The sequence below is a fragment of the Pteropus vampyrus genome, unplaced genomic scaffold (genome assembly GCF_000151845.1).
Source record: "Pteropus vampyrus isolate Shadow unplaced genomic scaffold, Pvam_2.0 Scaffold63, whole genome shotgun sequence".
NCBI lineage: Eukaryota > Metazoa > Chordata > Mammalia > Chiroptera > Pteropodidae > Pteropus > Pteropus vampyrus.
This window is the reverse complement of record NW_011888844.1, coordinates 3,326,776-3,352,958: the sequence shown is the minus strand read 5'-3', so window position 1 is coordinate 3,352,958 and position 26,183 is coordinate 3,326,776. Positions and strand designations below refer to the sequence as shown.

At 33.7% G+C, this 26,183-nt stretch overlaps 2 pseudogenes; one reads left to right on the top strand and one right to left on the bottom strand.

The window, feature by feature from the left end:
* Window positions 1-227: 227 nt before the first annotated feature.
* Window positions 228-346, top strand: LOC111740457 (annotated as a pseudogene).
* Window positions 347-10,694: 10,348 nt separating this feature from the next.
* On the bottom strand, window positions 10,695-10,813 carry LOC111740445 (annotated as a pseudogene).
* Between the last annotated feature and the right edge of the window lie 15,370 nt (window positions 10,814-26,183).

Below are 26,183 nucleotides of genomic sequence, written 5' to 3'. Positions count from 1 at the left end.
ATGAAACAGAACCAGAAACAACAGCCACCTTCATTAAGAAAAAAATCCAGAGCTCCTATAGTATAATATATAAAATGTCCAGTTTTCAAAAATAAAATGACATGAAAAAAACAGAAAGAATGACCCAAACTCAGGAAAAAAGTAGTCAATAGAAACTACCTGAGTGGGCCCAGGTGTTGGACTTAGCAGACAGGTACTTTGAAGCAGCTGATAAATATGTTGAAAGAGTCTATGGCTATGCCACCCTGAACACGCCCGATCACGTCTGATCTTGGAAGCTAAGCAGGATCAGGCCTGGTTAGTTCTTGGATGGGAGACCTCCTAGGAAGACCGGGTGCTGTAGGCATTAAAATAAAAATATGTTGAAAGAATTAAAGGAAGCATTGTGTAAGAATTAAAACTATGAAGACAATGCTACAACAAATAAATCTCAATTTTGAAAAAAGAAAGGTTAAAAAGAACCAAAATGAAAGTTCTACAGTTAAAATTACAATGACTGAAATAAAAAAAATACTATATTTACTCAATATCATATTTGAAATGGCAGAGTAAAGAGTCATTCATTTTAAAGAACAGAGAGGAAAAAGATTGAAGAAAAATCAACAGAGCCTCAGCAACCTGTGAGATTTCAGGCATACCAACATACATATAATTGGGAATCCAAGAAGATGAGGAGAAAGAGAAGAGAGAGAAAAATATTTGAAGAAATATTGGTCAAAACTTTCTATAGATCAATGAAGCTCAAGTATCCCAAGTCGGATAAACACAACTCAACTGTGTTTATATATATGAGCAATGAATAACTTGAAAATGAAATTAAGAATATAATTCCAGTCATTATAACATTAAAAAGAATAGAATACTTAGGAATAATTTTAACAAAAGAAGTATATGACTTCTCCGTTGAAAAACTACAAAAATATTGCGAAGAAAACTTAATGATTTAAATTCCCCACATTGATCTAGATATTCAACAAAATTTCTATCAAATGCTAGCAGGCATTTTTCTTTTTTTTTTAAAGAAATTGATGATTTTGTCCAAAAATTTGTATAAGAATGCAAAGGACATAGATACAGAATAGCCAAACAATTTTGGAAAGAACAGAGTTGGAAGAATTGAGCTATCCAACTTCAAAACTCACTGTAAACCTACTGTAATAAAGACAGTGTGACACTGGCCTAAGGATAGATATATAGATCAATGGAACATAATAGAGTTCAAAAATATACCCTTAACTTTATGATCAATTGATTTTTTTAAAGGTTGCCAGACAATTTAATGTGGAAAAGATAATCTTTTCAGCAAATGATTTTTCATATCCACATGCCAGAAAAACAGAACTTCTGTCTTTACCTTACATAGATAACAGACCAACAGCTAAAATTATAAAACAATTGAAGAAAACACTAAAATAAATTTTATGTCATGTAAATTATATTTCAATAAAGCTGTTAAAAAAAGAAATGTCATTTTATGATTTTTTCAGTTTCTATGACTGCATAATAAATTACCTTAAATCTTAGGTTGTGCAGCTTATTATGATCATGGATTCTATGTGTCAGGGCACACGGTATACAGAGGTATGGAAGAGATGGTTTGTTTCTGCTTCACAATACCTGGAACCTCAGCTGAAATACTAGAATTCTAGAGTCTGGAATCATCTCAAGTGTTGTTTACTCTCTTGTCTGATAGTTAATGCTGTCGGTGAATACTTTAACTGGGATGGAAAGCTTGAATATGCACATGTGCCTTTTCCTTGTGGTATGGGACTTCTTACAACATGGTGTATTTTTCTCATGGTTTGCCTGGCTTTTTGGTTTGGAGGAGGATGACCACAAAGGTGAAGTGCCATTCTTATCACATCACATCAAAGGTATATGTTGTCAACGTGACTTATCACTGATAATATTAACCTCAATAATCTGCCCAAGGTAATGTTTGCCAGATTTTTCCACCATAAAGTTACTTTCCCTCCTCTCCCTTTTCATATTCCATTTTTTTGGAAGTAGGTCTCTAAATACAACCTTCTTAATGAGTTAAGAGTTGTGCTTCATCTTCTTGAAGGTTGTGTATGTTAGAATTCTTATGCAAGAGAGATTTGTCTCCTCTACTTATTTACTTATTTAGATTATGTATTTATATCAGTATGGAGTCATATATATTTATTTTGTATTCTATTTTATAATCTTATATTACTTTATTTTATTGTTCATATATTTCCAGCTTTGGCCATTGAAAACTTTTAAGTTGGCTCCAATATCCCTTTGACATACCTCCCATCATCGAGTGTGTATATACGTGTGTATATGTGTTGAGCACTTCCTTACGTAATGGCATTACAAAATACTCCAGGCTCATTTTATATATTTACTGCTCCAGCTGAAGAATCGGCCATTTCTTCAAAGAGCTCTGGTTCTTTTTATTGAAAAATGGTATTAGATATCAGTTTGTGGACACTAGGCATGCTCACTAGGGTGACATTTCTTCTAGACTCTGTCAGCTGTCAGAGCAAGAAAATATGTGTGTATGTACTAACACAGTTGTGCATACATATCTATAAATATTTCTATATACATCCATATGTATCTATTAAGCTAAATTTGAGTTCACACTGAGATCTTCATCTCTAATTCAATAACACATGGATCATTCTAACCTTCTCTTCTTGCTTGTTTTAAACCCCTTTTGCAACAGTAATAAACCTGGTTCCTACCATTCATCATCCATTTATTTTTGTTTAATCCCCATATACATCTACAACAGTTTCAGAATTATGTTTCCTTTTTTTATAATTTACTTTCATTTTCCATTTTCAGTTCAACAACATAACTAAATCTATAAATTCAAAGGTACATGAAAATAAATTTGCTTAGGAATCAGCATTTTTAATATTTTAATCTTGTGCTACATAGCATCAAGACCAATGATCAAAAATTGCTTAAGAGAAGATACGTACTTTTAAAACTAATTTCTTTTCTCTTATTTTTTGATTTTTCTTTTTTTATTGTGGTGAAATATACACAATATAACATATACCATTGTAATCATTTTTAGAGTACTATTCAGTGGCATTAAATACATTCACAAAGTTATACAATCATCACCACTATCCATTTCCAGAACTTTTTCATCATCCTTTACTGAAACTCTGTATTCATTAAACAATGTCTCAACCCCTTTACCCCCATTTTGTAGTAGAATAACCTCTATTCTACGTCTGTCTTTATGAATTTGCCAATTTTAAGTAACTATTATAAATGGAATCATAAAATAATTGTCTTTTGGTGTTTGGCTTGTTTCACTTAGCATATTTTCAAGGTTCATCAATATACCATTTGTCAGAATTTCTTTCCATTTTAAAGCTGAATAATATTTCATTGTATGCATATTTTATTTATCCATTTATCTGTTGATGGACATTTTGTTTCAACCTTTTCTTTATTGCGAATAATGCTACTAGGAACATGAATGTACAAGTATCTATGAGAGTCTGCTTTTAATTCTTTGAATATATAGCTAGAAGTAGAATTGATGGGTCTTATGGTAATTATATGTTTAACTTTTTGAGGAAATGTCAAATTATTTTTCACAGTGGCTGCACAAATTTATGTTCTTACCAACAAATTAGTGCACAAGGGTTCTAATTTCCCCACATCTTCACCAACAGTGTTATTTTTCTTTATTTATATATTTCTTTACACCAGCAAGATGGCTACATAAGATGTCCCTTGCAAGTATTGCCCCCGCCCCCTGAACAGCAACAATTTTGCATCTATCCATGGACAAAAATGCCTTTGAGGTAGCTGTGGTATCCAATACCATATGCCAAGGAACCTGGCAGGATTCTCACCCACCCATGCATCTGGTAATAGGTATGCAGACATTGGTCCCAGCTGTGGACACTAAAATGGTTCATAAAGCAGTTCCTGCCCTTCTTAGCCATGGTCTGGGAGCCCCTGGAGAATAGTGATTTAGGTAATAACCCACAGATAAGAGAGCCTTTGTGGAAGTCCAGGAGTCCAGCAAAGAAGTTCCAGCACACAAGTGGAGCAAAAAAAAATCCAAGATTTGACACATCGAAGAGGGTAAAATGAACAGTTTGACTTTACCTGAATCACCCTTCTCCCAAGGTGGCACAGCTCAGTGCTAAGAGAGTCCTTCTTGGCCTGTAATTTCTTCCATGGGAGAAAGTGAGAGTATGGAATTGAGCAGCCAGCTTCAGCAGCCATGTGGGATGCTGCCAAAGAGGCCCATTTCTCTCTTGTCTGACCCAGAATATTGAGTCATGAGTTGCATGACTGGAAGGCAGTGAATGGATGGGAGAACAGAAGCCAGAGCTTGGAATGAAACATAACAAAAGAACATGGGTCCTACTAACCATGTCATAGACTCCATTGGGAGCTTCCTAAGAGCCACTGGGGATGCCTCATTTGCAGGTCTTCACAACTGACCCACTGATACCCCCCAGAAACTCCACACCCCTACCTCATGGCCAAATTCCTGATGGAAAGGAGAGTGAGTTTTTGAAGATGGCAAATGAGCACTTGCAGAGAGCAGGCCTAAATCTGGAAATAACAAAGATCAAAGTAGAAATAAATGAAATAGAGACCAGAAAATCTTTAGAAAAAATAAATGATACTAAGAGCTGTTTTTTTGAAAAGATAAAATTATAAAACATTTCAGCTAGACGAAATAAGAAAAAAAGACAGAAGTCTTAAATAAATAAAATAAGAAATGAAAGAAGAAACATTATAGTAGATACCACAGGAATAAAAAGGATCATAAGAGACTACTGTAGATAATTGTATATTAACTCATTTTCCATTTGCCCTGAGAATACTTGCCAGCAGTGCTTGTAGCTGCAGTGTTTACCTGGAGATAACTCATGGATTACAGTCCTAACTTTACCCCCAAAGTTTGCCATACATTTCCCATGCTTTGGAGAGAATTACATCAAAATAGGACTGATGTAGTTGGGACAGCTCATTAGAACAGAAAATAGATTCTAAATGATCTGAAAAAAAAAAAAAAAGGATTGCAAAGAGTATGACTGTAGCTGGATTCTGTGGTGAACTTATGGCACTGAAATGGTGTGAAAAGAAGGAGATGACAATGTAGTCAACATTCCATGATACTGTGATTGAAGTAGACAACAAAAATGAAAAGAAAGCTAAGAAGCCTTGTGTCATTGTGGATTATAACAAGACTATGGGAGCAGTGGACTTGGCTGATCAGATGCTCACACCTTATCAACTGAGCACAAAAGGCACAAGTTTTGGTATAAGAAATTCTTTTGCCTCCTTCTAAACATTGCAGTGCTGAACTCCTGCATTCTGTTCAAGAAGGACAATCCTGAGCACACAATTAGCCTTGTAAACTTCAGGCTGGCATTGATTGAAAGAATGCTGGAAAAGCATCACAAGCGAGGGCAGCAACATCTTTGAGGTCGTCCATTCTCTGATGATGTCACACCACTTCCCCTGACTAAAAGACATGTCTCCAAGATCATACCATCAATATCAGGGAAACAGAATCTAACTGCAAAGAACTTTAATCCTTGCAGTTAGATTCTGCAAAAAACTTTGGTCACTGCAAAGTTTACTGCTCACACAATGACAAGGATGGCAAGAGGATCCGAAGAGAAACACAATATGTTTGTGTGAAATGTGATGTTCTGCTTTGTGTTGTTCCATGTTTTGAAATTTACCACATGAAAATTATTAAATACTGATCATCATATACATTTTTGTCATATTAGGACTAGAGATAAGTCCTGTTTAGAAATAACTCCAAGAACAGTTTTTATATTTTATTTTCACATTGAAAACGAGTCAGATTTGCTTCAGCCTCAAAGAGTGTGTTTATGTAAAATTAAATTAATGCTGGCAGTGAGCTGTACTTTTTTTTCTAAACAGAAAACAGGTTAATAAATTGAATAACTTAGAAGAAATGGATAAATTCCTAGAAACATATAACCTACCAAGACTGAATCATGAAGAAATAGTAAATCTGAATAGACCAATAATGGAGTAAGAAAATCGAGTCAGTAATTAAAGTTCTTTCAACAAAGAAACCCGAAAGCAGATAGTTTTGCTGGTGAATTCTACCAACCATTTAAAGAAGAATTAACACCAATCCTTCTTAAACTCTTCAAAAAAAATTCTAAAGGAAGAAACACTTCCAAACTCATTCTATAAGGTAAATGTCAATCAACATCAGTCTGAAGTTTACACGGCTGATTGTGTGCTCAGGATTGCCTATTTTGAACAGGGTAAAGCTAGCATTATCCTGATACCAAAGCCAGATAAGAACAGTACAAGAAAAGAAAACTATAGACCAATATCCCTGATGAGTATAGATGTAAAAATTCTAAATAAAATATTGGCAAAGAGATATAAAGCAATTAAAATGATCAGACACAATGGTGAAGTGAGATTTATCCCTGGGATTCAAGGATGGTTCAACACATACAAATTTATAATGACATACCATATTAATAAAATGAAAGATAAAAATCATGATTATCTCTATAGATGCATAAAAACATTTTACATAATACAATATTCTTTCATGATAAAAACTCTCAACAAATTTATACAGAAACAATGTATCTCAAAATAATAAAGGCCATATATAGCAAGCTTACAGCTAACATTATATTCCACGATGGAAGGTTGAAAGCTTTTCCTTTAAGGTCAGGATCAAAACAAGTTTGCTGACTCTAACCAGTCATATCCAACATAGTATAGAAGTCCTAGTCAGAGCAATTAGACAAGGAAAAGAAAGAAAAGACATTGAAATTGAATAGGAAGAAGTAGAATTATCTATTTGTAGATGATTTTTATATATATCCTAAAGCTTCCACTAAAAACCTGTTAGAACTAATTCAGTCAAGTTGCTGGATGCAAAATCAACACACAAATCTTAGTTACATATTTTTTAATTTAGTTTAATTTATTGGGATAACATTAGTTAATAAAATAAATTTCAGGTGTTCAACTTTTAATATGCCATGTGCATACTCTATTGTATGCTTACCACCTGAAGTCCAGTCTCCTTCTAATACCAGGGGTTTGACTCCCTTTACCCTCTTTGTTCTCCCTCCCCACCCTGCTTCCCCTCTGGTAACCATCATTGTATGTGTGATTTTGTTTTTGTTTGTTTTGTTGATTACTTTTTGTTTTATATTCCACTTATGAGTGAAATCATATGGTTTTTGTCCTATTTTGTCTAATAGCATAATATTCTCAAGATTTATCTGTGTTGCCACAAATGGCTATATTTCATCCTTATATAGCTGAGTAGTTTTCCAGTGTATATTTATATCATATCTCCTTTATCCAATCTACTATCAATGGACAGTTAGGTTGTTTCTATGTCTTGGCTATTGTAAATGATGCTGCAATGAACATACGGGTACATATATCTTTACAAATAAGTGTTTTATATTTCCAGATAAATACCCAGAAGAATAATTGCTGAATCACATGGTAGCTCTATTCTTAATTTTTTGAGAAACATCTATGTTTTCCATAGTGACTGCACTAATTTACTTCCCCACCAACAGAGTACGGGGTTCCTTTTTCTCCAAATCTTCTCGAATACTTTTTATTTTGATTTTATACACTAAAACTGAAATTTCTAAAAATAAATAAAGAGAACTATCCCATTTGCAATAGCGTTGAAAACAATAAGATACTTAGGAATAAATTTAACCAAGAGGGTCAAATACGTGGTGACAGAAAGAAATTTAACTTTAGGTGGTAAACACACAATGCAATATACATATGATATATTATTAAATTGTACAGTTTAAACCTATGTGATTTTATTAACCACAGTCACCCCAATAATTTTAATTTTAAAAAAATTAAAAATAAATAAATAAATGATTTAACTAAGAACACGAAAGATCTGTACAGTGAAAACTATAAGATTTTGAAAAAAATTAAAGAAAACACAAATTAATAGAAAGTTATCCCATGTTTATGGATTGGAACAATTAATATTGTTAAAATGTCTATACTACTCAAAGCCATCTATAGATTCCATGCAATCCCTTTCAAAATTCCAACTGCACTTTTCACAAATAGAGAAAAGAATCCTAAAATTTGTATAAGACTGGAAAAGACCCCAAACAGCCAAAGTAATCTTGAAGAAGAAAAAAACTGTGGACATCGCACCTCCTGATTGAAAACTGTATTGCAAAGCTATGGCAATCAAAATGGTATGGTGCTGGCATAAATATAGACACAGACCAATTCAAGAGAATGGAGAGCCCAGAAATAAATCCTTTCATGTACAATCATCTAATATTGACACAGAAAACAAGAATACTCAATGTGGAAAAGATAGTCTTCAATAATGGTGTTGGAAAAACTGGATAATTACATGTAAAATAATGAAATTGGAACCCTACTTTACACTACTCACAAAAATTAACTCAGATTAAAGACTTAAACATAAGACCTGAAACCATAAAGCTTCTACAAGAAAACATGGGGAATAGGTTCTTTGACATTGGTCTTGGCAATGATTTTTTGGATATGTTACCAAAAGCACAAACAATAACAAAATAAATAAGTGGGATTACATCAAACTTTTTCTTCCTAGCAAAAAAAAAAAAATCAACAAAATGAAAAGGCAACCTACTGAGTGGGAGAAAATATTTTAAAACCATATGTCTGATAAAGAGTTAATATCCAAAAAATGTAAGAAATCCATAAAACTCAATAGCAAAAAAAAAAAATCTGATTAAAAAATGAGCAGAAAACCTGCATAGCTATTTTTCCACAGAAGACATCCAAAGATGAAATGATTAGTGCTCAACAGCACTAATCATTAGGGAAATGAAAATCAAAAGCACGATGAGCTATCACCTCACATCTTTAGAATAAGCTATTATAAAAAAAATGATAATGATAACAAGGATGTAGGAAAAAAGGAACTCTTGTTCTTTTGGTGGGAACATAAATTGGTTTTGCCACTGTGGAAAACAATATGGAGTTTCCTCAAAAAAATAAGTGGGGAGTTGTGGTTCAAAGGATACTAAATGGCAGTTATAAGATAAATAAGTTTTGTGGACCTGATGTTTAGAATGGTGACTATAGTTAGCAAAATTATATTATATACTTAAAAGTTGCTAAAAGAGTAGATCTTAAATATTCTCGCCACAAAAAATAAAATGGCAATTATAGGAAGTGATGGAAATGTTAATGAACTTTACTGTCATAATTGTTTCACAATATATGCTTATATTATAACATCTTGTGGTATGCCTTAAATTTACACATTGTTATATGTCAAGTATATTGCAATAAAGCTAGAAAAAAAAAGTACCATAAACTACATGACAGAAATTTATTTATTATAGTTCTGCAGGCTAAGAAGTCCAAGATCAAGTTGCTGGCACATTCAGTGTCTGGTAAGAGCCCGCTTCCTGGTTCATAGATGGCAGTCTTTCACTGTAATCTCACATGGTGGAAGGATTCTTTCATAAGGGCACTAATCCCATTAATGAGGGCTCCCCCTCATGACCTACTCACCTTTCAAAGTCCCCACCTCTAAATACTATTACATTGGGAATTAACATTTCAACATCTGAGTTTTGAAGGAACATAAAGTTTGTCCGTTGCAGATTTGAAGTGTTACCACTCTGTGGTTTTGATTTGCATTTCTTCATGTGCTTATTGGTCTTTGCATATCTTTGGAGATATGTCTATTCAAGTCCTTTGTCCATTTTTGAATTCAGTTGTTTTCTATTGTGTTGAATAGTAAGAGTTTCTGTTTAATATATTCTGGATATTAATCACTCATCAGATTTATGATTTGCAAACATTTTCTTTCATTTTGTGGTTTAATTTTGATGAAGTCCAATTTATCTATTTTTTATTTTGTTTCCCATGCTTTTCATATCATATTCGAGAAAATCATGGCCAAACGCAATGCCATGGATATTTTGCCCTATGTTTTCTTCTAAGAATTTTACAGTTTTAGCTTTTACATTGAGGTCTTTTACTTTTTTAAAATAAAAAATAATAAATGGAAAATATCATGTTATTAGGTATATAAGCTATATTTTAAACAATTTTTATTACTGTCTCAACAGAATTACATTTATTTATTTATTAGTTTTATTTATCTATTTATATATTTACCAAAATTTCTATTTATTCATGTAATATTTTATCTATTTCCATGTGTAATTTGAAGGAACTGTATTACTATTTCTATTTCCTAGCAATTATCAAATACTATTATAACTTTTCTGTAAGTGTTTATCCCCTCTAGTTCCTGGGGGATTATTTTCACAGAATATTGTATTTTCTAGTATACTCTGCTTCCCTCTCTCATCACTCCTGAGAATGCTCAAAATATAACTCAGGCTTTGCCTTTTCTAACAATCTTTTGCTAGTACATTTACCATAATTTATCAGAAATATGTAGAATTATTACAAATATATGTAATAAACATTTGAAATAAACAGCACATCAAAGCTGATTCTTTTTATGTTTGTACCACATTCATTTATTCATCCGTTAATGGACTCTTGGTTTATTCCCACCTTTTTGCTATTGTGAATAATGTTACTGTGAAATTTTTTTTTTTTTTTAGGCTAGGCAACCCTTGGTTGACCTCACAGATGGCAAGGACTTTGTCAGCTTACAATCCCTTATTTTTTTTTATTTTTTATGCCTACAACACCTGGTCTTCCTAGGTGGTCTCCCATCCAAGTACTAACCAGGCCCGACCCTGCTTAGCTTCTGAGATCAGACAGGATCGAGCTTGTTCAGGGTAGCATGGCCATAGACTTACTGTGAAATTTTTGAAGGTTATTCATCTCTCTTAGTGTAGCTAAAGATGAAGTATCATTTATGCCTCTGCCTCTGAGGACATTTTAATATTTTAATAAGTAATACAAACACATAGTCAACCAAATAGTATAGATAAGGATAATGGTAATTAAGGGCCTCCAGATAGGCCCTTCCACTCCCACTTTTGCTCCCCAGATGCCAAGAATTAACCATTACTTGTAGTTCTTTAGCACTTACCTACATATCTCTAAATTATATGCTTATATCTCTATATTGTGTTTTGTTTATTGGCTTTCCCTTATTCTAAATGAGGCTACAGCTCTCTTGTACCATCCCAACATCTAACTTCCATCTAACTTCACAATATTATATTAATATTGTTAATTTTAAGTGAGATAAAAAGCCTAAAACTCTTTGTTCCAATAAAGACTTTAAAAAGTTTTGTAGTCTTTAATTCTTGTATTTGTGAGAAAAAGGTGGAAATGATCATTTTCTTGTTTGACAAAAGGATCTTTAAAATATTTATACATTTTAAGAATATCGAGATCATAATTAATCTATTTTTACTATGGCAAAAAATTATCAAGATAGACATCAAACACTTCCAAGGAAAGTTTAATTGTTGGCAGCTTCCTGTTTATTTTTAGCCTAGTCAAGTATTTGAATTTGCAGAACACAATATTCACATCTCTATATTCCAAGTAACAGTCATTTCCTATTTTTGGGGTCTCATGTTGCCCAAAGAATAGGACATAATATAAATGAAATTGACTTTACTATGCACATAGTGCCGTATAATCCACTAGGCTATTGTATAGCAATGTATTGACTAAGCACAGAGGGCTATGGAAGTCAGAGTAATCTGGCTTAGAATCCACCACCTACTAGCAAGTTATGTAAGTGATCTGCTGTCTCAGTTTCTTCAACTAGGAAATGGAAAAAGAACTCCTATTTCATAGTTTGCTGTGTTATCACACACAAAAAAACTGTCAATTTGTATATTATCATTGCACAATAATATGTGGAAATGGTTAAGGTACATAATTTATGTCTAGCTTGTCATTGCCACTCCAACAGAGTTATAATATGCTTTCACTTATTATATTGACAAAATGAGTTACTCAAACATCAAAATTTAACTCAAAGCCAACTTTAATCTTTATAGCAATGACATACAGTATAGTTACCAACAAACCAGGACTGGTTCTCTTAAACAGAGGTCATGAAATCTATAGGAGCCAGCCAGGTGATCTAAATGTAATGAGGTTTTGGTGTGGACTATGGCCAACTGGAGAGCACAGGCCCTATCTACACCAGGCATTGTCTACTCAACAACTGCCACTTGTGGCTATGTGGTTTCTCCCATACAGGAATGCAGGCCCACAGTTTCTAGGTCCTTTGACTTTGCAAAAATATCTAGACATCCAAATTTTAATATAAAAATCTCCTGATTAACTGTTGGCCACTAATTCAGTAAAAAACAAACAAAAACAAACACACAAACAAACAAAAAACACTGTGTGGGCCAAACAAAGTACATCTATAGGCTGGAGGTAGGTTATGGAACTTCATGTTGTCACCTTCCTAACTCCTTATACAATTATCTTCCATTTAAAGGGTTCATAAAGACCTAAATCTTAAGTCCATTGACTAGGTATCAAAATCAGTATGCATTTCAGCAAAAAAGTGTAATACATTTTGTTTTCTATCTTTTGTCAAAACTACTTTTTATCTGAATGCAACATGTCTGCAATAGTTTTTTTTTTTTTCCAAAGCAGTTTGATTGGATTTTATCAGATACATTTTAAGGGAAAATTTTATTACACCTCTTTTTGTTGGTTCTTATGAAAATTTAGTGATGATCTTATAATGTCATAATGTTTAATCCTAAATGTAATGGAAATCTCAATGTAGCAAGATGCTTATTAGTGAGGGTGGAAGGATGGGAAGAAGATTTAAGGAAGAAGCAACTTAATTCTATTTTTGTCTTGAACAGTTTTTCTATTAAGAAAAATCTAAAATGTCTTCAAATCAATTTGAGCTTTGCAGCTAATGTAAATAATATAATGTACATTTTATATGTAATTCTTAATAATGTTACTTTGAACATTTTTTATGATTTTGGATAAGTATTTAATAATTTGCATCCCTGGAAAACAGAAGTTTCCTCTTTTCTTCATAGGAAATGACTCAGAATGCCAGAAATCTAAATATTATCCAAACAAGGAAATTAGAAATTCAATCATCAACACTTTTAACAATTTATGTCCATATTTTATATATCACTGCCTGATATCATACCCTCCTTTGTGTAATTTACTACATTGCTCTCCTACTATTTTCCATAATGGGGAATGGACCTGTTTGTTCCATTGATTCTTCACAGATACATTGCTTGGCTTTTCCATTGAGTTGAAAATTACTATATTGTAATTTTTATCTTAAAATACTTTTAATACATTTAAAATTATATTTTCTTTTAAATAAATAACTATGAATGCTTATTAGCATCTAATTATAGATCTTGGGAGCAACTTGTCATGGAATAAGCTTGGAGAAGCAGGGAGGTGGCCATAACTCAAAATAAATACCACATAAAGTTTTGTTATTTGGCTTATTCTACATGACAAGTAATTGATAGTAATTTGATAATGATAGTAATTTTTATCACAATTCTTTTTTTACATATTCTTAATTATGGAACTGTAGACATTATTTTAATAATCTAAACTTTGTCTCTGTCACTTATAAGAAAGCCCAGTGTTCTTTGAAAGAATTCAAAAGCATCTTTAGCCTAGACTTTTCACTTTTTTAGATAATCATTTCAGAAAGTTCCCTTCAGTGCATGTGCCATGATCTTAACTCTAGAGTTTGTCATTGAACCTACAATATCTGAAAGTGCACCATGTCTATTGGCTTGATAGATTTTTCAAGATCTACAAGTAATTCAGTGTTTCTTTAAGCTCTTGTTTCCACCATTTTTAGATGTTTAAAGTTACTGACCTAGCAAAGTATAAGCATCCATTTTTCACTTTCTTCTCTTTGTGATTTCTCACTTTATGGTATTAATTCTATAATCTGTTTTCTTTTAACTTTTCTTTCAGGTTTCCTTTTTCAATAAAGGTACTTTTTATCTTCATCGAACACTTTTTTTCTTAGAAGTTGCATATCTTGAAAATAGGAAAAGGAGTTTTTCCCATTTCATGAAGTTTTCTACATCTGGACAATTCTTTCATTTTCACATTTATGATGGATTTTTTAAACAAAGGACAATTTTTATTTCTAGTACTGTTTTGGGATTATATGAATGTATACAAACAACAGATATGCATCTGCCTTAATGAAGCAAAGATATGACTATAGAAATTTACATCTTTCTTTCTTTGCATCAAATAAATAAGCCGATATAAAGATTGCTCTTCCATTCTTAAGCAACCAACAGCTGCTTCAGCAGTAGTTGGCACAAGTTAGCATCTTTGCTGACATTTTTAGAGGCATAGCCCAAGAGTAAACTAACCTACAATTTAGCCTAGATTATTTCTATGATAAGTGCGCCTACAAAAGAAGTTCATGATCCATATTAAAGGATTTGTGTAAGAAACACAACACAAGTGCTGAGACCTGTTAGTCTTGGGTAAATGTTCTTCCCCTTCCAAGACAGATAATTTGATCATTTTCTTGAGGGTCACAATCTACACTGCATGAACAATAGGTTATTTCTGAAAGAGTTTATAATAAAGTTAAATTAAAAGGTTAGTGTTGCTACTACAAAATAAAAAAGCTCTTTCATTGCAGTAAGTAAGGAGAGTTATACTATAACTATACAAGCCATATTAATGGAGCAATTTATATAAAGAGATAGCTTTAAAACATGAGGCTCTCTTATGAAAAGCATCGTTTTTAAGGTATAAGCAGAAAGGGTTTTTCAATGATGAGTCTTTCTCAGAGTAATGTTGCATACAAACTGAAGATTGCCTTTTCTATTGAATTGTATAATGAAAAATCAATCAGTTTAATGGTTGACAAACTTTGACATTCAAATAAAAATGTTGCTGCTATTTTCATAAAGACCTGTAGGCAAAATGAGACTTGATGACTTTAATTTATGCAACAGTAAATGTCTGCCCAAACATTTTACAAATGACTGTATAATGAGGCAATAATAACAAAGAATCAAGGGAAAAGAAACACAAGCCAAACTTCCCCACTTTTTGCAGATTACAGAAATACATTGACAAAACTGAAGAAGGTAAAAGAAAGTCCCTCTACTTTCTCATTACACTAGTGGATTTTGTTAGGGAGGAAATTCCTCTCTCCTCCCAGAAAAAATTAGGACTTTTCCCCTATGTTTTTGTTTGGACTTTCTACCCTGTATCTTAGATGAATACACATATGAATTTTATAAACCAAGCAAGCTTCAAGGCAACAAGAGAAAACATAAAAATCCCAATTAATAAAACATCCAATTCTATTTGTCTCAGATAAAATCAATTACTTTGATAATGACAGTATGAGGATTCTTAGCATATGATTTGTAGGTATTCAGAATAACATCTTTCTTATTTTACCCAGGTGCTACAAGAGGGTTAAGAAGATTTACAAGGGAGAGACTATAAAGATGTCAATGAATGTAAGCTGGGTGACTAGGGATGAATTGACATGGGTAGTGATGGGTAGTGAAAAAAATGGTAGGGTACATACTAGAGAACTCAATTAATTTTAAGAATTACTGGTGTGAAAGCAGTTGAGTAATTGAGTTGGAAAGACAGGAATAGTGTGTTAGAGTAGGATGTTTGAATTCAAGATTTTGTAGGGATTGCAATGATTGGTGATGACTAGAGTATAAACATGGGAATGAGAGAAGAAATTTTTAAATGTGAGATACACCAGTAGTGAAAAGCAAGAATTTTGTATAGATGATCTAATGGATGTTGTAGTTACAGTAATGCTGATAGTATTCATGATGGAGATAGGGTAAGACAATGAGTCAGGTGCTAAAGATTACAATGAGTGAAGAGAAGTGAACAGCATTTCAGTAGTTAACAAGGAAATGTAGCAGGTAGTGTGGCTGTTAGCATAAACTTTATAGAATCTTGGAAATTGAAGGAATAGGGAGAAGAAATGGTTTTGAAGTAGCAACACGGAGCAAGAAAGATATCTATTTCACCTCTAGGATCTAGGTTATATGGGATGTAAAACTAAAAATGTTCACAACTTGAAAGAACTGCTAGGAAAGTAGTATCCTTATTGGATATCTAGTTTTCAGTTAGAGAGAGAAATGGAAAGAAAGATTTAAAAAAAAAAATTAGAAACATTGGATTCACAGTGGCCAGGACCTGGAAGCAACTGAAGTGCCCTACAATAGATGATTGGATAAAGAAGATGTGATATATATATATATTACTCAGCCATTAAAAGAGATGAAACACTGTCATTTGCTGCAACATGGATGGACCTTGAAATAATCATGCTAAGCGAAATAAGCCAGACAGAAAAAGTTGAGAACCATTTGATATCACTTATATGTGGAATATAAATCTAAAAGCAACAAACAAACATGACATACGAACAGAGACTCATGGACATGGACAGTAGACTGGTGGTTACCAAAGGGTAGTGGGGAGGGGGGCGATAGATAGAGTAAAAGGGGTCAAATATGTGGTGACAGAAAGAACTCTAACTATAGGCGGTGAACATACAATGCAATATACTGTCGAATTGTACACTTGAAACTTATTAGATTTCATTAACCAATGTCACCATAACAAAAACAAATAACATAATAGAGGAGCAACATGAGGAAAACAGCAGACCAGGAGGCTGTAGGCCCTTGTCCCCTCATGGAAACACATTTTAAAAATTGAGAAACTAGCTAAAATAAACTTATATGAGTCTTTGGAAACAGTCAAAAGACTACAGCAACCAAATGAATGCCCAGTGAAGAAAAAGCCATACTCAAAATAGAAGGAAATTTTGTGGCATTTTTACACACTCTTGTCCTAGCATGGCATACCCTGGGTCTAGAGGAGAAGGCATTCTGATTCTCAACTGTATTCCTTGGCTAAAGGGAGTATATCATATCTCATATACAAATTTTTAACCAGTTCAGTGGCTCCATAAAGGTTGGTTTCTATTTCTTCTTACCCCAAACTCAGGCAGGAGAAGCAGAAGACATTGTTGGAACAGATACAGGGGAACAACAGATCCACAGACAACTAAGACAAGTGATTATGGATAGAGACATACAACAGAACATCTAAGGCCCATTTAAAGGTAAAATAAAAATCAGAAAGTATCTCTGAAGGAGGAATAGACAGACATTTTAAAAACTTTTAAATATGGTCATAGAGCTAAAGGAAAACACAAACAAAGGAAATTAGAAATATGATATATGAACACAATGAAAATATCAAAGAGATAGAAATTATTACTAAAGGAGTTCAAGAGCACACTTGAGACAGAAGAAAGAATCAGTGAATTTGAAGATAAGACCGGAAGAGAATCTAAGGAACAGAAAGGAAAAAGAATGAAGAAAAGTGATCTAAGCCTAAGGGACTGATGGGATTCCAATAATGGACAAACATATGCACTATGGGAGTACCAGAAGGAAACAAGAAAGGAAGGGGCAGAAAAATTACTTGAAGAAATAATGACTGAAAACTTCCAAAATTTGATGAAAAATATGATTATAAAAATCCAATAAATTCAACAACAAAATATCAATAAGGAAGCAGAGGATTTGAACGATATAAAACAAATGAAAATATATATATATATCTTCAATATCCTTCAAAAAAATAAAAAAAAAATTGGCAAAACTTTAGATAGATTTTAAAGAAAAAATGAAAAGACAAATTACTAAAATCAGATACGAAAGTTGAGATATTACTACCAATTTTACAGAATAAAGAGGATTATAAGAGTACTAAAAATAATGACACACCAGTAAATTGGATAATATAGATGAAATGAAAAAAAAAATTCTAGAAACACACAACCTACCAAAACTGAATCAAAAGTAAAAAATATGAATAGACTTATAAATAGAAAGGAGAGTAAAATCAGTAATAACAAACCTCTCAACTAAGGAAAACCCTGAATCGGATTCAGAAGTGAACTCTACCCAAAATTTAAAGAATTAACACCACTCTTTCTCAAACTTTTCCAAAAAAATTAAAGAGGAGGGAACACTTCCCAACTGGTTCTATGAAGCCAGTATTACCTTCATACCAAAGCCAAATCAATACACTACATGAAAACTACAGAATAGTATCTCTTATGAATATTAATGTAAAAATCCTCAACAAAATACTAGCAAATCAAATTAAGCAGCATTATACATGGTTACCAAGTAGGATTTATTCCTGTAATGAGAGAATGGCTCATCATGTAAAAAATAATGTAATACAGTAGTACATGAACAGAATGAAGAAAAAAACACATGAACAACTGACACAAAAAAGCAGTTGATGAAAGTTAACTCTTTTTCATGATGAAAACACTCAACAAACTATGAATAAAAGGAATCTTTTTCAATATAATAAAGTCCATATAAAAAACTCACAGCTAACATCATACTCAATGGTGAAAGACTGAAAGCCGTTCCCCCATGATCATGAAAAAGACAAGAATGCATGCTTTCACCACTTATTTCAACATATTAGAAGTTCTAACCAGAGTAATTAGCCAAGATAAAGAAATAAAGGGCATACTAGTTGGAAAGGTAGACATAAAATAATCTTAGTTCACAGATGACCTGATATTATATGGATCAAACTCTAAAAATTACACACACACACACACACACACACACACACACACACACACACAACTGTTAGAGCTAATAAATAAATTTAGCTAATTTTCAGGATACAAAATCAACAAACAAAAATCAGTTGCATTTCTATACACTAACAATGAACAATGCAAAAAGAAAATTAGAAAATGATTCCATTTGGAATATTAAATAAAAAGAATATAATACTTAGGAATAAACTTTACCAAGGATGTTTATGATGTTTAATTTTCTGTATCAACTTGGAGCTTGTTTTTGGATAACATTAATATTTATTTACTAATATTTTTAAAATTTTTCAATGCAGTTGGCACATAGGAGATAGTTATTAGACACTGATATAGCTTAGGAAGTGATCACCCCAATAAATCTAGTGCCCATCTGACATCATACATAATCATTGCAATATTATTGTCTATATTCTTTCAGCTGTAGTTTACATCACCACAACTATTTTTTAACTACCTGTTTGTATTTCTTAATCCCTTCCCCTTTTTCAACCAGCCCTCCCAACTCCCTCCAATCTGGCAACCATCAAAACATTCTCTGCATTTATGAGTTTTTTCTATTTTGTTCATTTATTTTGTTCTTTAGATTACACATGTAAGTGAAATCATATGGCATTTGTCTTTCTCTGTCTGACTTACTCCACTCAGCACAATACTCTCTAGGTCTATCCATGTTGTTACAGATGGCAAGATTTCATTATTTTTTTATGACTGAGTAATGTTCCATTGAATATATGTACCTCCTTTTCTTTATCTATTCATCTATTGATGGATACCCAGGTTGCTTCCATATCTTGGCTATTGTAAATAATGCTGCAATGAAGCTATGAATTCACATTTCCCTTCAAAGTAGTGTTTTGAGTTTCTCTGGATAAACATCCAGAAGTGAGATTACTGGGTCATTCCTTATCTCTTCTTATAGCCTTTGTTTTAAAGTCTATTTTGTCTGGTATAAGTATTGCTACCCCAGCTTTTTGTTTGTTTGATTCTATTTTCATGAAATATCCTTTCTATCCCTTTACTTTCAGTCTGTGTGTGTCTTTTGATCTGAAGTAAGTCTTTTGTAGGCAGCATAAGTAAGGGTCTTGCTTTCTTACCTATTCAGCCACTGTATCATTAGATCGGATCAATTAATCCATTTACATTTAAAGTAATTATTGATAGATATGTAGTTATCGTCATTTTATTCATATTTTGATCATTTTTCCCTTCTTAAAGAAATTCTTGTAACATTTCTTATAATACTGATTGCTGGCGATAAGCTCCTTTAACTTTTTCTTGTCTGGGAAGCTCTCTATCTGTCCTTTGAATCTAAGTGATAGTTTTGATGGGTAGAGTAATCTTGGTTGTAAGTCCTTGCTTTTCATCCCTTTGAATATTGTGAGCCAATCCCTTCTGGCATGCAAAGTTTCTGTTAGGAAATCAGCTGACTGTCTTATGGGAACTCCCTTAGAAGGAACTAACTGCTTTTCTCTTACTGCTTTAAGATTCTCTTTGTTTATGAACTTTGGCATTTTAATTATGATGTGTCTTAGTGTGAGCCTTTTTAGGTTTGTCTTGCTTGGGACTATCTGCTCTTCCTGAGCTTGTATATCTATTTCCTTCATCAGGTTAAGGAAATTTTCCATCAGTATTTTTTATCTCCATTTTTATGTTTCTATCTTTTTGTTGAAGTTCTCACTGAGATTATTGAGCATCCTTATAACCAGTGTTTTGAACTCTGCATCTGGTTGATTGCTTGTCTACATTTTGTTTAGTTTTCTTTCTTCTTCTTCTTCTTCTTTTTTTTTTTCTGGAGCTTTGTTCTATTCTTTCATGTGGAACATGTGTCTTTATCTCCCCATTTTGGTGCCTCCTTCTGTTTGTTTTTATGTATTAGGTAGAACTGCAATGTCTCCCAGTCTTAGTGGCTTTATGTAATAGGTGTCTTACAGTGCCTAGTGATGCACTCTTCCTGGTCACCTGAACCGGATGCTCCAGATGTGTTTCTTGTATGGGTTGTGTGTGTCTTCCTGTTGTAGTTGAGCTTTGGCTGCAGTTTGTATATCAATGGGAAATATTTACCCTCTGGCTGATTGGTTGTGAGGACTGGCTGGTGACTATAGTGGAGGAGTTGTTGTGCAGGTGATGTCCCTATGGAGCAGGATTTTCTCTTGTAGGGCTCTGGTACCTGCATACTCTGCCCTTTGGGTGTGTTGCCCTTGGATGCAGCCCCAGGTGGTGTTCCAGCTCTGTCTGAAGCTAATTATTGTGTGTGCAGGCCCCCAGGACCTCCTGGGAGTGGCTCCGCCACAGGCCAAATTCAGCTGCTGCCTGTGCCCTGTCCAGGGCCACTTGGCAAGAGTCACCAAAAAGTCTGCAGATGGCTGCCGTCCATTCTGGGCTTGAATGTGCCTCAAGAGATCAAGCTGAGAACTGAGGCCAGCTGCTGTTAGTGTGAGGCTTGGGGCTATTTAGCAAAAGGTAATAGACACACAAAGGCCAGATGCTGCTTGTATAAGTTTGTGAACTTTTGAGAGATTTTAGGAAAGCCTGCAGAATGAGGCAAGACAGGTCGTTTGTTTGGAAAAGTAACTGGAAGCGGCTTGGGTGGGCCTCCAAATTGAGTGAGGCGGGGTCTCTCAGGGAATCACTGGAGCAGGCAACCAGTGTTAGCCAGGTTGGTGGAGACTAAGATATGGTGGCCACCTGTATGTTCCTGGTGCCTTTCAATCTACTGCCCCAGTGCTGCAGCTCAGAGCAAATGAATATGTCAGCAAGTAAATCTTTTCGTGGGCCCTTTAAGAGGAATACCTGGAACTCCAGCTGCCCTCTTTCTCACTCAGCTGTAATCTCAGATGGTTTTTACAGCTAGAAGTTGTGGAGACTTCTCCTTCCAGCACTAGAACCCTAGGCTGGGGAACCTACTGTAAAGCTGGGACCCCTCTCCTCCAGGGATACCTACCCAGCCGAGTATCCCTCCCAATTTTTAATCACAACATGTGCATTTGGTACCAAATCTTTTTGCATCTGTGTCCCTCCTAACAGTCTTGAGGTGGCTTCTTCTGTATGCCCTTAGTTGAAGGACTTCTGTTCAGCTAGAGTTCAGGCAATACTTAATGACGGATAGTCTGTAGTTTAATTGTAATTTTGATGTGTTCGTGTGTGTAGGCAAGCACAGCATTTCCCTACTCCACCATCTTGATGGCTATCCTGGATGAGATTGATATTCAGTTGAAGGTTATATATATATGTGTGTGTGTGTGTGTGTGTGTGTGTGTGTGTGTGTAGCTGTATAGGCTCCCAAGATACGACAGAATTCTTTTCTTTATTAATTAATTAACTAATTAGTTATTTTCATGGTGACATTTGTTAACGAAATGCAATAAGCTTCAGGTGTACAATTGAATAGTAAGGCATATATATATTGCATTCTGTGTTCACATCCCATAGTTAGATTTCTTTCTGTCTCCACATATTTGAGCCTTTTTAACCCATATACCTCCCGCCTCCACACCCCACAACCCTCTGGTAAGTACTAGTCTATTGCCCTGTTTGTTTGTTTGTTGCTTTTAGGTTTATATCCCACATATAAGTGATATTATATGGTTTTCAACTTTTTATTTCTGGCGTATTCTGCTTAGAATGATTATCTCAAGGTCCATCCCTTTTATAGCAAATGGCAGTATTTCATCTCTTCTTATGGTTGAGTAATATGCCATTGTATATAATACCACAACTTCTTTAGCCAATCATCTATCATAGGAAACTTCAGTTGCTTCCATTTCCAGGCCACTGTGAATAACGCTACTATGAGCATTGGTGTGTAACTCTTTTTTCAGATATGAGTTTTCAAGTCTTTGGGGTAAATACCCAGTAGAGGGATTGCGGGATCATATGGTAGACCAATTCTTAGTTTTTTGAGGAAACTTCATACTGTTTTCCATAGTGGCTGTACCAATTTTCAGTCTCACCAGCAGTGCATGACGGTTCCATTTCTCCTCATTCTCTCCAACATTTGTTATTACTTGTCTTGTTGATTATAGCTATTCTAACAGGTGTGAGATGGTATATCATTGTGGTTTTGATTTGCATTTCCCTAATAGCTAGCGATATTGAACCTCTTTTCATATGTTTTTTGGCCATTTGTATGTCTTCTAGGGAGAAGTGTCTGTTCAGGACCTCTGCCCATTTTTTGACTGGATCATTTGATTTTTTGTTGTTATTGAGTTGTATGAGTTCTTTGTATATTTTGGATATTAGGTCCTTATCGGAGGCCTTGCTTGCAAATATATTTTAACATTTGGATGGTTGTCTCTTACCTTGTTGATGGTTTCTTTTGCTGTGTGGAAGCTTTTAAGTTTGATGTAGTCGCATTCATTTATTTTAGTGTTTACTTCCCTTGCCTTTGAGGTTAAATTCATAAAATCCTCTTTAAGTCCAAGATCCATGAGATTAGTTCCTTTGTTTTCTTCTATGCATTTTATTGTTTCAGGTCTTATATTCAGGTCCTTAATCCATTTTGAGTTAATTTTGGTGTATGATGATAGACAACAGTCTAGTTTCATTCTTTGGCAGGTGGCTTTCCAGTTTTTCCAGCCCCACTTATTGAAGAAATTTTCCTTTCTCCACTGTATGTTTTTGGCATTTTTGTCAAAACTTATTTACGTATATAAACATAGGTTTATTTCTGGACTCTCTATTCTGTTCTACTGGTTCTTGTGTCTGATTTTCTGCCAATACCATGCCGTTTTGATTACTGTCACTTTGTAGTATAATTTGAAGTTGGGCAGAGTGATGCCTCAAGCATCGTTCTTGTTCTCAGGATGTGTTGGCGATTCGAGATCTTACGTGCTTCCATACAAATCTAACACTTTTTTGTTCTATATTTTTAAAAAAAATGCTGATGGGATTTTGATGGGGATTGCATTAAATCTGTATAATGCTTTAGGTCATATGCTCATTTTAGCTATATTGATTCTTCCAATCCAAGAACACAGAATATCTTTCCATTTCTTTGTATCTTCTTCAATTTCTTTTTATAGGGCCTCATAGTATTCATTATTTAGGTCCTTCACATGTTTTGTTAGATTTATTCCTAGATATTTTATATATATATTTTGTTGTAATTGCAAAATAAATCATTTTTTTTCACTTCTTTTTCTGATGCTTCGTTATTAGAGTATAGGAATGCTATGGATATTTGAACACTGATTTTTGTATCCAAAAACTTTACTGTATTTCTTATTGTTTCTAGCAGTTTTTTTGTGGAGTTTTTAGGGTTTTCTATATAGAGAATCATGTTACCCGCAAATAGTGACAATTAGACTTCTTCGTTTCCTAATTGGATGCCTTTTATATCTTTCTCTTGTCTGATTGCACTTGCTAGGACCTCCAATGTTATATTGAATAATAGTGATGATACTGGACAGCCATGTCTTGTTCCCAAACAAGGAAGGTTTTTAATTTTTCACCATTAAGTATAATGTTGGCTGAGGGTTTGTCATATATGGCCTTTATTATATTAAGGAACTTTCCTCCTATACCGATTTTGTTAAGTGTTTTAATCATACATGGATGCTGTGTATTGTCGAAGGCTTTTTATGCATCTATTGATATGATCATAAGATTCTTATTTTTTAATTTGTTTCTGTGGTGTATCACATTGAATGATTTGTATATGTTGAACCATCCATGTGCCCCTGAGATGAAGCCCACTTGATCGTGGTGTATAATCTTTTTAATATGTTGCTGCGTTCGGTTCACAAGTCTCTTATTTAGCATTTTTGCCTCTGTGTTCATGAGATATTGGTCTGTAGTTTTCTTTATTTGTGTTATCTTTACCAGGTTTTGATATCAGGGTAATATTGGCCTCATGAAATGAGTTAGGAAGTATTGCCTTCTATTTAATTTTCTGGAAGAGTTTGAGGAGAATGTTTGGTAGAATTCATTGGTGAAGCGTCTGGTCCTGGACTTTTACTTTTTGGTAGGTTTTTGAGGCTTGTTTCAATTTCTGTACTGCTTATTAGTGTATTTAGGTTTTCCAGTTCTTGATTCAGTCTAGGAAGGTTGTAACTTTCTAATACTTTTCCATTTCTTCTAGATTATTAAATTTGGTGTTATATACTTTGTTATGGTATTCTCATAGGATCTTTTGTATTTCTGTGGTGTTTGTCATCATTTCTCCTTTTTCATCCCTGATTTTGTTTATTTGTATTCTTTTTCTTTTTTCTTTACTAAGTCTAGCCAGAAGTTTGTCAATTTTATTAACATTCTCAAAGAACCAGCTCTTTGTTGCATTTATTTTCTCTCTCTCTCTCTCTCTCTCTCTTTTTGTTTTGTTTTGTTTTGTTTTCAATTTCATTTAATTCTGCTCTAATTTTGATTATTTCTTTCCTTCTGCTGACTTTTGGCTTTATTTGTTCTTCCTTTTCTAAATTTTTAAGATGAAGCGTTAGGTTTTTTATTTGGGCTCGTTCTTGTTTTTGGAGGTAGGCCTGTAATGATATGAACTTTCCTCTTATGACCACTTTTGCCATATCTCAAAAGTTTTGATATATTGTACTATCATTATCATTTGTTTCTATGTATCTCTTGATCTCTTTTTATTTCTTCTCTGACTCAGTCGTTCTTCAGTAGCATGTTGTTTAATATCCATGTGTTTGTGGTTCTTTCCACTTTCTTTTTACAGTTGATCTCCAGCTTCAAAGCATTATGATCAGAGAATAAAGTTGGTATCATTTCAACACTTTATATTTGTTGAGACTATGTCTGTGTTCTAGTATGTGGTCAATCCTTGATAATATATCATGTTTACTAGAGAAGAATGTATAAACAGCTGTTTGGGGATGGAAGTCTCTGTAAACGTCAATTATGTCCAATTGGTCTAATGTGTCATTTAAGGATGTTATTTCCTTATTGATTTTCTGTTTGGATGATCTGTTCATATCCGACAGTGGAGTATTAAGTCCTCAGCTATGATAGTGTTTTGGCCTGTTTCTCTCTTTAGTTCTATTAGTAATTGATTATATATTTTGGGGCTCCCTGTTTGGGAGCATAGATATTAATAAGTGTTACATCTTCTTGGTGCATGATTCCCTTTATCATTATGACAGGTCTCTCAGTATCTTTCTTTAACTATTTTATTTTGAAGTCTATTTCGTCCAATTTTAGTACCACTACTCCCGCTTTTCTCTGAATGCCTTTTGCTTGAAATATCATTATCCACCTTTTCACTTTGTGTCTATATTTGTCTCTGGAATTGAGATATGTCTCCTGGAGGTAGCATATGGTTAGGTTTTGTTTTTCGATCCAATCTGCAACACTGTGCCTCTTTATTGGTGAGTTCAGTCCATTTACATTTAGAGTGATTATTGAAATATGAAGGTTTCTTATTACTGTTCTATGTTTTGCTTTTTGGTAGCTTGTGTTTCCATTGCTTTTTTGTTCTGTGTGTCTTTTTTAGGGGTGGGGGGAGTTGTGGATTTTCCCTCTGATCCTTCTCGTTTTGTTATATGCTTCATTTCTGAATCTTTGGTGTGTGGTTAACATTACAAATATGTAGAAGATAGTTATATATATATAT